This window comes from Nothobranchius furzeri, chromosome 11, assembly GCF_043380555.1.
Source record: "Nothobranchius furzeri strain GRZ-AD chromosome 11, NfurGRZ-RIMD1, whole genome shotgun sequence".
Taxonomy (NCBI): domain Eukaryota; kingdom Metazoa; phylum Chordata; class Actinopteri; order Cyprinodontiformes; family Nothobranchiidae; genus Nothobranchius; species Nothobranchius furzeri.
Window position 1 is genome coordinate 44,745,924 of NC_091751.1, and position 13,583 is coordinate 44,759,506.

The following is a 13,583-nucleotide window of genomic DNA, read 5'->3' on the forward strand; positions in this document are numbered from 1 at the left end:
TGAACCCCTGCTGGAGGGCCTGGGCGATGTATTCTTCCATCGCTTTGGTCTCGGGAGGCGCGAGAGAGAAAAGGCGCCCGCGGGGAGGACTGGTTCCGGGTAGCAGCTTGATCTCCATATCATATGGCCGGTGAGGTGGCAGGGAGGTGGCGCGCCGCTTGTCGAACACCGCGGCCAGGTCCCGATAGGGCAGCGGCAGGTGGGGCGGTGTGGAGCCGGGGCCCCCGTCCGGAAGACCCGCCGAGGATGGAGGAGGAACGAGGTGGGTCTGGCACGAGGTCCCCCAGCCCAGCAGGCGGTTCTGGGACCAGGAAATATGAGGGTCGTGGAGACGGAGCCAGGGGAACCCCAGGATTAGAGGAGAAGAGGGAGCAGAAATGACCAGGAAATGGAGGGTCTCCTGGTGGCCTTGGGTGATCATACGGAGTGACTGGGTTCGGTCTCGGACTGGGTAGGGTTGGAGAGGCCTACCGTCCACCGAGGTCACTGGTATAACTCTCTCCAGGGGTTGTAGGGGGATCCGTAGGCGTTTTGCCAGATCTAGGTCCATGAAATTGTCCGCGGCCCCCGAGTCCACCAATGCGTTTATGTGGAGTGAGGCCTCACCATGGAGGAGGGTGACAGGAATAAGGAGACGGTTAGTAGCGACAGGGGTAGAAGAAGACCCAGACTGAGCAACCCCAATACTCAGTGGGGCCCCCCGTTTCCCGATCGTAGCGGGCAGTCCAGGCGTCGGTGGTCGGGAGAGCCACAGTAGGCACAGAGGCCCTCGCGCCACCGTCGTTGTCTCTCCTCGGGGAGAAGGTGGCCGAGCTTCATGGGCTCCTCCGCCAGCATGGGTACAGGAGCTGGCGTGGGTGAACAAGGGCGAGGCACCGGCGTCCTGGGTGGACGTGTGGATAACTTGGGTCGAACCAGAACCCGCTGGTCGATGCGCAGCGCCAGATCAACCACCTCATCCAGGGTCTGAGGCAGCTCCCTTCCCGCCAACTCATCACGGATGTAGGGTGCCAGCCCCTCCAGGAAGGCGGCCCGCAGAGCGGAGTCATTCCACTGCAGCTTGGCGGAGATGGTGCGAAACTCCGACGCATAAGCGCACACCGAGCGCTCTCGCTGGCGGAGTTTGAGAAGGCGTGTCTCTGCTCCCACTTCGCTGCTGGGGGGAACAAAGGTCTTCCGGAGAGCGGACACAAACGCAGCATAGTCGTTGCAGGCAGGGGATTTGGAATTGTAAAGCGCAGCAGCCCACTCCGCGGCGCGTCCGGAGAGCAGGGAGGTGAGATGCGCCACTCGGGAGCGCGCAGATGGGTAGCGTCCAGGTTGGCACTCGAACTGCATGTCCAGCGTGGCGAGCAGACCATCGGGGCTCCCCGTCTCTCCGTTCCACCTCTCTGGCAGGCTGAAATGGGGCTCCTCCCTAGGAGCAGAGCGGGTTGGCTGCTGGAGCGCAGCAATCTGTTGCTGCTGATCGTTTGCCTGTTGTTGGAGAGCCGTGAGAGCCGTGGATAGACGCAGGGTGTGGTCGGACAAGGAGTTCACCTTGGTGTTGAGCTGATCTACCATGGAACGCAGCTGCACGTTCTCGTGGCGGAGACGATCGATCTCCGTCGAATCTATTAGGCTCTCAGTCATCCTGTCAGGCTGATCAGACTGGATGAAGGAGACGAACAAGGTGAGACGTTTAATAGTTTTATTAGTTCTCTGGTCGTATCTCCGTGAGGAAGAAACGATGACTGAGATGAGAAGCCGGTCACGGCGTCTTCCATATATAGCCTTGCTTGGCTGTGACGTGGAGGGAATCCCCGCGAGGAGCACGCCGGGAGCTCCCCACGAGGAGCATGTCGGGAGTTGTGGTCCGAAGGTCAGCCGGGAGATACCTGAGTCCTGACACATAGATACAGGACCTACGACCTCCACATAAGCAATGAAAAAATGTTTTTGTTTATTTGCATGTTTATTTTTTAGGAGTACTGAGGCTGAAAAATACATGGAAATGAAAAATAGTATAAAAAGTGTTAATTATGATGTAGTAATAATAGAATGTAATAATGGTAAACGTTTCATCAAACAGCCTCGTATTTTTGTAGCTTTTGAGTTCGTGTTTTTTTTCTATTAAAGCTGCACTGCGTAATTTGCAGAGGATGCTTTAGAGAATGCACCAGGTGATCATAGGGAGCCTAAGGGTGTTTCTCAATGCCAAGGAACCTTGCCTTGATGTCTTGGCCCCGCCCCAGTTGCTTAGGAGATACGTCATCGGGAGCCGCCAAGATGTGTTCCAATGTTCATGTTCTACCGAAGCGTGTGTTCTCTGTTAGCTGTTTAGCTAGTTGAGCAAGGATACACAGGAGGTGTTTTGTAGCCTAGCCTTAGTCAAAAATTACCCACAATACACAGCGGTATTTTCAAAAAGACGGCGGATGGAAGCCGGCAGCTACTTCGGGGACAATTTTCAAGTTTAAAAGTAAGTCCGCTAATTTAAAATGTTTTTTTTAAGATCCAAAGAAGTTATCTATGGTTGGTTAGTTGTTTATTAGTTGTAGCTTCAGTGGGTAGCGGGTATAACTCGCTTATATTTTTCATTTAATAAACATATACACAATTTAAAAAGTAAAAGGCTCATTATATATTATATATTTATATTGAAACTAATACATACAAAATATAACGTTATCTCCCGTGTCACGTGACGTTATGTGACCGCCGTGGAAGCCGCAGTCACGAGATGCAAGTCTGTTCCATTTAACAGTTTTCTTTGACCAAGGAAGGACAGTGTCCTCGTTTGCAAGGCTTCTGGCCTCGCAAGACATCGCCTCGCAAGGCAAGGCGCCTTGACATTGAGAAACACCCTCTGTCTCCTCCCTTTCTGGTCGGCTCATGGGTCCCCTGAAAAACAAAAAAATGAATGCAAGTCAACGGGGCTAAAAGAGCTATGAGATTTATCAGCTTGTAAAAGTTCGTAATTAGCACGACTACAAACCAGACATTGGCACGTTGCATATATGACGTCACCACAGAATCTCCTCTCCCCTAGCGTAGCTGATACTTACCACATGGCCAGATTCATGGTGGTTCTTTCCTCTGGAAGGAAGGATTTGAAGTTTGCTCAACATACAGCCATTTTCTTCTGTTTTTCTCTGTGTCTGGTTCGATGACATCACTTTCGTGAATCGCATTTGTAGTCCTAGACTTATTTTCACACCAAACCTAAAAGAGTGCTCCCCCAGTTAGAAAATGAACGCTCTCTTGGTATCTAAAAGCTTCTTTAAAATTTGCGGACATCATATGTGAAATCCATGGAACATAACATGCAGAATTATAAAATAGTGTTTTTAGCCCCGTTGACTTGCATTCATTTTTTCGTTCTTCCGGGGACCCATGGTCCGGAGGTAGATGGGTGTGACTAAGGCTCCCTGTTAGAGGAACTGCAGTCAGCAAAAGGCACTCCTTCGATGTTCAAACTATTCATTATTATTTACCACCTTAAACTTAATAAACAGAAATATTTTTGTCGGGGGGTGGGGGGGTGGGGGTGGAAGGAGAGGCCTTTGATGGTGGGTTAGTAGAGGAGAGCGTCGGAGAATCAGGGGAAATTCGTGTCCGGGGGCAGTGAGCCACTATGGTATTGCCCTTGGAGGTTTTCCCACTCCTCCTCCTGGTTCTCAAAAAATTCTAAGTCCTGGAGAAATGGCCTGGGTCTAAATCGAAGAACCAGGCAGGAATTAACCCGCTCCTACGTGCTTGGTCTCGATCACCGAGATCGAGGAGGAGCAGCGAGGGTCAGAAATGGAGATTCAGGCATGAGTTGTTGACAGGGTGTATCTGCGTTTCCAGGCATTTTTACCCTGCCGACTTTACCCCATCTTCTTTACAAGCACGTCTCCATCCTCCTGTTGCAGAAACAGCCCAGAAATGAGGATCCGTGCTGCAATCCCCACAATTAATCTGTGTATAGTACAGACGTTTGTTGAATTACTTGTGCAATAATCAGATTTTTATTTTACTTCCACAAAATGCAAATTCTGGATTGGATATTACAGAAAACAGGGACAGCTCACCATCTAATTAAAACTGTGTTAATTAGGTTGCCAGTTTTTAAGTCATGTCGCCCAAATGACGGCGGAACAGCTTGCTGGTTAACACTGTGATTACTAATACTAGATTCAATCGTATGGTCAGGAGATGACAAAACTGGACATTGATTGAGAAAACTGTATTTTTTTAACAAAAAAGTTACACAATGCAGCTTTAAGTTCAGTGCATGCTTCAATAGTATATATTCAGTTGACATTACAGTTAAAGGCTTATTTATTAAAACACGTTTGTGTTTAAAGCATAAGTGTTCCTTTGTCATAGTGATAAATAAACACCTGAGGAACCTTGTTAAACCTGACAGGGTTTCTGTTGTATGACTGAAGTCAAATGGCAGAGTTTACAGGTTCATAGCTGAAAAAAAATTGGCCATTTTTGTTGCTCAGTGCAATAAATAAATTGATCTGGCAATTACAAAGCATAGTTGCCCCTTAGGACTCTAAAGTAACTGGTAGGAATAAAAACCCTTGTCCCTGACCTTCACAAGGAAAGGTTGTTTACGAGTCCCCATACTGTCCACATGAGAGGTCTTTAGCTGAAAAGCAAACCCATTGTTGGCCACCAGAGATTCGCTGCAGCACAGTTGAGCACATGTACCAATTTCTCTGTCTGGCACATACATATTGATGGTTGTTGTATCAAAACAATGGCCTCCCTCTGAGTGCAATAATGTTGGCTGGGTCCCTTATTTGTCTGACAAGATCCTGCTCCCAGAACATTGTGCTTTGACCAAATTTGTCATTTGTACACCCAAAAAGAAACAGAAATCATTTTCAATCACTTTGAGGTTGCTACTCATTTTGTTAAAAGGAGTCAAAATGAGCAGGTGCCTGAGTGTGTGAGTGCAGGACTTCCTGGATGGGCCACGAGACAGTTATATTGCAGGTTAAAACCCAGTGTGGACATCGTTTGCAAGAGGAATTATGAAGGTGTAGTAGGTAGCCAAGCTGTCACTCACAGCTGCTAAATTAATTTGTGTTTATTTATGTTTAAAATAATGTGTTTATTCTGACAACGCTCTGTTACTTTAGCTCAAGTCACTTGAGTGCTCATGTTTCCCTAAACCTCACTTCTGAATTTGGTAGCTCCAAAAACTGTTTTTCTTAATTACATCTTAATAAAATGTGCAGAATAATGTGGCAAAGAAATCTTGGTGACCTGTCAGTGCATCATTGAATTTTGAGGAATTTTTCCAGCTCTTCTTGGAAGGTTGTCTTGAAGATCAACTCCTAGTAAAAGAGCAAGACAGTTGGCAAACACTCATAAATGATGAATAACACTCTTGTCCTGAGCCTTCACAAGGAGAGCAGTGGTAGGAGGGATACTACATGCTCTCTTATTTGGTAAAGAAAATAAGAATAATGGGGCGATATTTATAAATGTTCTATTCTCAGTGATGATTCATGACTTTGCTCATTGCAGGAGCTCCCATGGTGAGATCTTGGGGCCAACTGGTGGATTAACTCCTCAGTTTGACACCACTGTTATTAGGAACAAGGTCATTGTGAAATCTGTATCTGCCCCCAATTTTTCTCTATGACCTAAAATCATGGACAGATTAATGAAGGGACCTGCAGGACACTCAAGAACAAGTGGGCCATAACAGGCGTTCTTCCTTCATCTAACATTTGCTAGCTCGCATGATCCTTAATGCATTTTTACCTCTAAATTCTGTAGATAAGTGGTCTGAAAAAGTATTTGTGCCATTAAATATTTCTTTCTTTTTGCTGACTCATTTTAAAATTTTGTTTTAATTTATTTAGAAAATTTTTTTATGTCCAAACCAACCTGGCCCTATTTTTTTTTTCCATTTTCATCCACTTATCTGGAGTCGGGTCGCAGGGCCAGTAGCCTAAGGCAAGAGACCCAGACTTCCCAGTCTCCCCAGCCATTTGGGCCAGCTCCTCCGGGGGAATCCCAAGTCGTTCCCTGGCCAGGTGAGAGACATAGTTCCTCCACCGTGTCCTGGGTCTACCTTTAGGTCTCCTCCCAGTTGGATGTGCCCAGAAAACCTCACCAGGGAGGTGTCCAGCAGGCATCCTGACCAGATGCCCGAGCCACCTCAACTGGCTCCTCTTGATGTGGAGGAGCAGCGGGTCTACTCCGAGCCCCTCCCGAATGACTGAGCTTCTCACCCTATCTCTAAGGGAGAGCCACTACCCAAAGCTCATGACTACAGGTGAGGGTAGGAACGTAGATCGACCGGTAAATCGAGAGCTTTGCCTTCTGACTCAGCTCTCTCTTCACCACGACAGACCAGTACAATGCCCTCATCACTGCAGATGCAGCACCAATCCACCTATCGATCTCACGCTCCAGTTTTCCCTCACCCGTGAACAAGACCACGAGATACTTAAACTCCTCCACTTGGGGCCGGACCTCATCCCTGACCTGGAGAAGGCCTTCTACCCTCTTCCAAAGCAAGACCATGGTCTCAGATTTAGAGGAGCTGATTCTCATCCCAGCTGCTTCACACTCGGCTGCGAACCGCTCCAGCGAAAACTGAAGATCACGTTCTGATGAAGCACACAGGACCACATCATCTGCAACAAGCAGAAACCTGATCCTCAGGCCACCAAAACGGATGACCTCCACACCTTGGCTGCACCTAGACAAAGGGCAGCCTTGGCGGAGTCCAACTCTCACTGGGAATGAGCCCGACTTACTGCCGGCAACGCGGACCACGCTCTGAAATCGGTCATACAGGGACCTAACTGCCTGTATCAGAGGGCCTGGTACCCCATACTCCCGGAGTACCCCCCACAGGGCCCCCCGAGCGACGTGGTCAAACGCCTTCTCCAAATCCACAAAACACATGTAGACTGGTTGGGCAAATTCCCACGCACCCTCCAGGATCCCCCTAATGGTATAGAGCTGGTCCAGTGTTCCACGGCCAGGACGAAAACCACATTGCTCCTCCTGAATCTGAGGTTCAACAATCCGACAGACCCTCCCCTCCAGAACCCCTGAATAGACCTTACCAGGAAGGCTCAGGAGTGTGATCCCCTGTAGTTGGAACACACCCTGAAGTCCCCCTTTTTAAATAAGGGGACCACCACCCTGGTCTGCCAGTCCAGTGGGACTGCCCCCGATGTCCACGCGATATTGCAGAGCCGCGTCAGCCAACACAGCCCCACAACATCCAGAGCCTTAAGGAACTCCAGGCGGATCTCATCCACCCCTGGAGCCTTGCCACAGAAGAGCTTTTTAACCACCTCAGTGACCTCAGCACCAGAGATTTGAGAGGCCAACTCAAAGTCCCCAGACTCTGGCCCTATGAAAAAACAAAACAAAACAAAAAAAAGTTTTTGCAATATTTTTGTTATATCAAATATTGTAATTTGTCACACTGTTTGGAAAGCTGTGTTCAATGTCACTAACGCCAAAAACTAAAATCCAGAACAACATCTTAAGCACTGCAGGCCTGCCTTGGATCAGGTTAATGCCTGAAGGGACATAAATGGCCAAATGCTCTGCTGACCAAAAGGGCCCACCTCATTTTTTAATGATCCTCAAGAATTTGGGGAAAATATTGTGGATTGATGAGACAAAAAGTGGAACTTATTGGAAGGTGTACTTCCCAATAAATCTAATGTAAAACTAACACTGCATTTCAGGAAAAGATCAAAAGTCAAACATAGAGGTGGTTGTGTGATGGTATGGGCTGCATTGGTGCTTCAAAACCTGGATGAATAGTAAGTAATAAAATTATAAGTTCTACTTTCTACCATAAAGTCCTGGCGGAAAATGTCTGACTTTTGATATTAAACATGTTGTCCTTGCTGGAAAACCAGCCAATATATCCGAATTGATACAGTTCTGTAAAGAAGAGTTGCCCAAAACGCCACATTGATTTGAGAGGTGTGTGCTGCTTAGTGTGTTACAACTAGAATCGACTGAATAGTGTTTGTTGTTAGCTTGAAGGGCAACCTGGTGGCTTGATTATCACCTGTATGTCACTTTGGACAATAGTGCCTGCTAAATACATAAACATAAACTAGTTATTATGTTTAGGGGTTCATTGCTCATGTATATGGAGCCAAATTGGTTTGGATAGCCTTTTACTCTAAGTGAAACAATAATTTAAAACAAGTTGTTTTTTTGCCTAATACCTTTATTTGGTGATCTGATTATCATTATTTAAGTGTCACAAAAAATAATGACAGAAGTAACTTTTAAGGCAGCAAATACTTTCATTGTCAACAATGCAGGTGTCGTAATTTTACTCATACATTTTGCTTTCTAAATGTTACAATGTACAATTATTACATATATAACATTACACAAATTAATTTGTGTTGAAAATGAAAATTGAATAAACTTGAAATAAAATATTTTAATCCAAACAATATGCAGGTAAACCATAATGAATATTAAATGGTTCACAAATAAACACAAAACAGTCCAAATTAGCAAGCAGACATCAAAAAGAGGTTTAAACTGCATAGTTCACAAGATTATTTTCTTATACAAATTAGCATTATGTAAATAAACTAAACCTAATGGATTTCAATCAAGCAAAACATAAACAGAATAGAAGAAAATCAATAATGTGCTTTAAAAAATAAACAAATGCCCAGAATGAATCTGCTTTGTTTGCATTTATAACATGTCTTTATTTGTTGGGGTCTTTTGGACTTTAGTGGGATTAGAGAGGGGATCGGGGGGCTTTTCCACGTCTGTGCCCATGGGTCCATTGTTTTGCTAATCCGTCCCTGTCCTGAGTCATAATCTTCTCACAAATTCACCTTATGTCTCATTTAAGATGCTGCTTTGAGCAAATGGAGAATTAAAGTGTCTGTTTTGTAGTCGTTTAAGTTTGGTGCGCGTTTTTAAGGAGGACTCGAGGACAGACACGGCAGCGGCGAGTGTAGCCGAGTGGATCCGGAAAATCCCGCTGACCGACCTGTGAGCGTTTCCACCACGGAGGCAGAGAGACGCGGTAACTGCTAGGAGAGAGACGGAACAACTCCTTCTGCGTGCGGGGCGACTGTGGACCGACTTCTGCACGCCAGTTAACTTCGAAAGAGGAGTATTTCACATTCAAGAACATAAACGCCACTTCTCCTCTCCCCGTGATTTGTTGGCACCGACATTGAACATTTGAGCGAGGTTTACGTTAACCCGTTTGCGGCGCGGAGGAGCTGCCACGAATAGATCCAGTATCCACGACCCTGGTGGGACCTCGTGTTACTTCCCCCGGAGGTGGACTCCTATCGTTCCCCCTCTGTCTTTATTCATTTTTTTCTGGGTTTGGTTCCAACTCCTCCGTTTTGGTTAATTGCATGAAGTGGGATTGCTTCAAAGTGAAGAACGGAACTAAATATTTTGTGGTTTGGAGAAGGAGAGAAATGCCAACGGCGGTGACAAAGAGGAGATTCAGTAAGTGTGTAATCTTCTCTGCATGTGAACTTGATATTCCGTTCCGTTAAGTTACCGGACTATATAAAACAATCAGAATTGTACGCAATTCCCCGAGCATGTCCGTGCTTTAGAATAGAAAAGGTGTAACGGGAGTGGTTAATTAACGCAAATGAGCTCCCGTCTTGGCAAAATACCGAGCGAACGTCAGACAGCCTCATTTAAATGTGTATATTTGCTGTTTTATTCATTCCGGCTTGCAGCCAGCAGCAACTTTTATATCAGCTCCAACTGACTGAGCGTTTGAATTGAGCAGTGCTTTTATTATTTTTCCATAATGAGCGTGCATGTGATTTAAAAACGAGGCAGAATATTAATGTCATTCACTTCGAACCTGAGTTCCCTTGCCCGCGTGCACCTCTCTGTGGGCAGCTTGACGTCGCAGCAGTCTTTGCAGGGATGCAATTTTCAACCAAGCAACAAATCTGTCAAAAAAAGCTAAATGAAATAAAAATAAATGTGCACAGGCTCCTCTGTGGGGGGTCTGACCTTACTTTGTTCTTTAATATCCTGTTGCAGCGTGATTTGCTGCTCCTATATGTATATTATGTATCATAATAATAATGACTTGACAGCAGATTTTGCGCGTGCACATCACGCGCGTGCACCCCTGCAAGCACGCGCCCTCAGGCACAGATTTGAGTTTTTGCGTTTCCATCAAGTGCAAAAGCACCTGTCATGCTTTTAAACCGTTCCCTGTTGCAGCACTGGCTCCCAGCAGGCTTCATTTGCAGAATCTGCACCTCACAGCAAATTTGTGTTTAAAAAATGTAAATATACATGTGTGTTTATGTGTGTGTGTGTGTGTGTGTGTGTGTGTGTGTGTACATGTAAATGAGTTAATCTTAGATATTGAGTGACATCATTTCCAGGTGGTATTTCTTATAATTATACAGGAGGTCTCATCGCATCAACCATTATGCCCTCATTTCTTTTGGAACCGGAAACTAGAAACCGTTTTCCAGGGTAACACACTTCTGCAGCTCCAACACACTTCTGCAGCTCCATTGCCACAGTTTATCAATACACACATTTTTAATTAAAGCTGCCACAGACACAATGAAGAGACTAAAGATGATGCAGGGTGGGTTAGTTTCTTGGAATTGCATCAGAGGCTTTCTGAAACAGAACCCAAGGCCTATGCTGCATGTTTGGTCTCTATAACCTTCAGACCCTGGCAGCTGAATAGACAGTAACAAGATGCATGTTTGCTCTATATTTGGGGTAATTTTCTATTAAACTGGCCTGCAGATTCTAACCTCTTGACTGCATTTACGTGTAGATTTAGTTTTAGTTGGATCCATCACGTGTTGATTCATGGAGTTGGACTCATTTGTGCAGCAGAACATGAAACAGCTAAATTGCTAAATGTTATTCTGTTATCTAATGGATGGATATATTTGATCATTTAAACCTGTGTTGACAGCTCTGATGGGTGTCATGCTGCTGAAGCATTAGCATTGACTAGATCGGCCGCAGCGGAGCAGTTGGATATTTTTACATAACCTTAATTCTTATTTGAAGGTTGTGAACGATATTCTAAAAACACCATTATTTAGACATGTTTCCTGAATGGTAACAACTTCCCCAAGGTTTTAGATTTACTTTAATCAAAACCCAAAGGTTATTCAAGGGAAAACACGTGACTAACATGACCGTTACTCATGAGGGATCACAGAGTGCCCCACAGTCCGTTGCTACATTTTTTCTTCTTTTGTTCCTCCGCCATAAAGGTGTTTCTGTTGGGGCTTTTGGAGCACTGCCCATGCATGGAAAAAGAGCCAAGGCCCTTAGCTGGTGACATCATTAGCAAGGCGCACTGTGGTGTGCATGCTGGAAAAATGCTAGTGAGAAACATTTGGGAAATATCAGCTCAGTTACAGCGTTGGCCCCTTAGCTGATAAAGCGCTTTAGGGTTGTGGACTAAACTTCTATTCCGATTGTAACTGATTGAGAAATATGACAAAGATGATATGCATTTTTGACCATTTTACAACCTTAAAGGTAGCCATTTTAGTACAGTTTCAAAAAAGTTTAGATATTTCAAAGAATGAAAGAAGGAAATTCACAAATGAAATTCAGATTTAAGTCGAAGGCAAAGTTAAAATGCAGAAGATGCAGCATAAGAAACATTCATTCAAAGGCTGATGAATACATGAATAAAAGCAGCTGTTAGGTTCTGACCCGGGGTTCTACCAGCTGACTGTTTCCTAAGGATCTCAGAGCCCCGCTGGGTGTATATTTTACAAGGAGATCCAACATTTAGTGTATAGGGGTAGGGGGGAATTTTCTACATTTTAAAGCATTGTAGAACCCTAAAATGTGGAAGCCCAGCACCCCAAAAAGTTCATGGAGAGCACATAACAGGAGGGAAACACCTAAAACATGCAGGATAGCAGCCCTTGGGGACCAGGGTTCCTCACCCCTGCTCTAGGAGAACCTCTTTCCTCTGCTGCTTCTGTATTTTGGTGAATCAAGGAATATTAAAGCTCAGATGCACATTAGTCCAGGTATGCCCAAATTGTGGCCCTTAAAGGGATTTTGTGCAGCCCCCAGCAGGCTGTTGATGTAGCCATACCAATTTTATGACCAGAACCTTCCAAATATGCCTTTTTTAGGCTTGGACTCTCCAACCCTAGTCTTCAAAATCCCCTAGGCAGCATGTTTTACTCGTTTCTCGGCTCAAACAAATCTTTTTTCAATCAGTGCTGATTAACAGGCTTCTGTTAAAAGGGAGCTTTCCTCTCCACTGTCGCTAAATGCTTGCTTAGTATGAGGATTGCTGTAAAGTCACTGACACTAGTCAGTGACTTGATGCAATTTGCTGGGTTCCTTATATAGGAAACGTTTTTTTTCTGCTTGGCTTAATGAACTGACCTGTCTGTACTGGAATGTTTACCATGTGAAGTGCCTTGAGATGACTCTTGTCGTGATTTGGCGCTATATAAATAAACTTGAATCGAATTGAATTCTGCAGAGCTTGATGACCTGCTGAACATGTAATTCAATCCCTGAATGAAGGTCTTGGAGCAGGGAAATGACAAAAACATTCTGGATCTTGAGGACCAGATTTGGAGAAACCCTAACCCAATGTAAATAAAAGAAATTCGCCATAAAGTAACATTGTTGATGTGGCCTGCAAAGACCTTAAGGTTTAGTATTTTGGGTCATGTATTGAAACGTTTGGAAAGATCAACGGTGGTGTCTGTTTACCTTTTAAAGTTGTTTTCAAAACTCAGCATTTTACCAGTCCGTTTGGACGTTCATCACAAACAGACCGTTTTTCCTTTCACTGCAAAGAAGGCAGTGATAATCGTTTTATAATCACATCCCAGAGTCACAGTGTCCTCAGATTTTAGTTGAACCCATACTGCTTAAAGTACTAAAAGTCCATCTTACCTTTTTCTTCTTACTCTGAATTTTCTGATAGGAAGTGGCGAGTCATATTCCTGCCATTTTGACACTTCCCTCTCAACGTTGAGCTCATCGCTGTTGGTATTTGCCCACCTTGTAGTCTTCTCTTTTCAAGTTAGGCTGTTAAGGCAGCTCTTAATATCATTCAATCTCTCGAATATCTGACTTTCTGCAAACGCATTTCGACTCAACTGCAGCAGCTAACAGTTGAAGTCTGCTGTTTAGCCACTGGTGGCCTTTGGTGTGCCATCGCTCTAGTGTAGTGGCACATTATTGAGCACCACACCTGCTGCCAGATCTGGTTCGAGTGGCTTTTCAGCTTGCAGCAGGCCTTTTAAGAGCACGATAAGGACCACCATCACCTGCTGCAATCTAAAGTGATGGAATTGGAGGGTATTTCCCTGCAGGCTTTGTCTTGACCTAACATCTGTCTTAGCATCCTTATTATATACTTGTATTCCTTGCCAGGGACCACACTGAATGGCACTGTAAGAGAACTCCAGCTCATCTGTGGCCACACATTGAAAAACCGCGAGGCACAACACTACCCCAGCTGACATTTCTCATGCTTTCCATATGGGTCAAATCTTGGTAATTTCAGGGCCCTGGAGTTTTAATGAGACGTTTTACCCATAGTGTGTTGGTCTGTGGTGGGTGGG

General features: G+C 45.1%; 1 protein-coding gene across 4 annotated transcripts in view; it reads left to right on the forward strand.

The window, feature by feature from the left end:
* The first annotated feature begins 9,248 nt into the window (after positions 1 to 9,248).
* Positions 9,249 to 13,583, forward strand: part of LOC107383573 (receptor-type tyrosine-protein phosphatase F) — a 258,659-nt gene continuing 254,324 nt past the window's right edge. For 2 of the 4 annotated variants that reach the window (XM_070541595.1, XM_054742275.2), the window contains exon 1: positions 9,249 to 9,471. The gene's annotated coding sequence lies outside the window, so the exon portion shown is untranslated. The remainder of the gene's footprint in view (positions 9,472 to 13,583) is intronic. The other 2 variants (XM_070541596.1, XM_070541597.1) reach the window with 2 other exon arrangements.